Raw genomic sequence first — 1,844 nt, forward strand, 5'->3', positions numbered from 1 at the left:
ATTGTCTAATATTTTCTAAAAATAGTTTGGTGTTCTCTGGCATCTTGCTTTGAGCTCAGAGCCTAAGAGGAGCTTTATTGGCTTTTCCTCCATCAAACATGATATTTATTCTCGTTTTTTATTTAGTGGAAATATTGACGTTGATGAGACTTTCTCCAAAATGATAAACTTTATCAACCTTTATAGCTCTGCTGTTGAAAATGAGGAGCAACATTCACAGATGACATTGAAATAAAATCCAGACCAACATCTGAGGTGATTCCTCTGGATCCTGTTGGAGGAAAAACATCCCAACTTCACAAGATGAGCTTTAACCTAACAGAGCTCTGTGGTTCCTCCTGTCAGGCTCAAGTTTCTCATATTGAGGTCAAAGTTCAGATCCACCATGACTGACTGACACCTGCTGCCTCAGTTTGTAACCAGCTTCTGACTGAGAAACCAGTAAGCTGCTCCCAGAATCTCACTGAGGAAGAAACTGCATCAGGTTTTCTATCACTTTAATATTTCTGCTATAACTGATGGATATTTGCATATAAAATAAGACAATACAGTTTCAATTACAATCCAGGATGTAAAATTTTTCATGTCCTGCTATCAGCTATCTTCTATCCTTTTATATCAGCAATAAAAAATTAAAAATACACACAATGTGTTAGAAAACTGTATTTGGTGACTGATATCCGTCAGGCTAAAGTGAACATCACAAATGCAGGAAAGACAGATTATCTTGGCGATTAAAAAAAAACTGCAACAAATCAAAACAGTGTAAGAAGAGCCCAACACAAGACCAGGTTTATTTATCTACTTTAGAGTTTTATTGTTGTTGTTAACAGCAGATGTTGATGGAACTGAAACTTACAACCTTGACATGACTGAGTCATTTACCGAGCAATCAATCACAAGCTTTGTGAAAATAATCAGATCTGGTTGCAGTCCGCACTCCCGACACAGGGGGCAGAATTTGTCATGAGGCTGCTGCAACTTGGAAAACCTTCCTCTGGTTGTTTTTACCTCCACCTACTAGACTGGAGTGTCAGACACTCAGCAGGAAATCTATATTCGTTACAGAAGTTGTCAGATGACCTTGAGCCTCTGTCCGGGGTCGGCCTCCAGCGGTACCAAGGGTCCAGTTAGAAACCAGACTCCTCTGGGACATTTAGCACCAGTTCTCTGTAGAACCAGGAGGAAACATCTGGAAAATGATCCCAGAAGATCCAGGTGGAGACAGGTCAGAGGTCACCATTAGTCTGCTGCAGAGATTACAGTGGGACTGATGATAAAATCCCTCAAATTAAATACTGGTGTCAGTTTCAGGTCATCCATACGTCTGTTTCTGATGTGTTGTTAATGCATGGGAGGAAAACTAATCAGCTAAAGTCAACAGAACTTGAAACCAATCAATCAATGAATCAATATGTTGATACTAAGATTCAGTTTTAACGTGAGAGGAGAGACATACCCAGTCAGGGTTGAACTAATCATCCCTTCATCACTAAAGGCGGTCAGGATCAGTTAGAGATGCAGCAGCCTCGTAGCGCCCTCTGCAGGCCTTCCGAAGCATTTTACCAGAGGATGTTCAACATTTTCAAACATCCCAATGAAAGACAGGCTTCAGGCTGCTGCTGCAGAACTAATGAAGAAATGGATACAGAAGCAGGTGAACAATTCACATCCATGTTCATAAGAATGATTGTTCAATCAGTGATGAAACCGAATGTGGTGAGACCTGATGGTTTATTGATTTTGAATTGGAACTTTAATCACCAGATGCAAATGATCAGCGCGCGCGCAGACACACACACACACACACACACACACACACACACACACACACACACACACAC

This window comes from Poecilia formosa, unplaced genomic scaffold (genome assembly GCF_000485575.1).
Source record: "Poecilia formosa unplaced genomic scaffold, Poecilia_formosa-5.1.2 Scaffold708, whole genome shotgun sequence".
NCBI classification, from domain to species: domain Eukaryota; kingdom Metazoa; phylum Chordata; class Actinopteri; order Cyprinodontiformes; family Poeciliidae; genus Poecilia; species Poecilia formosa.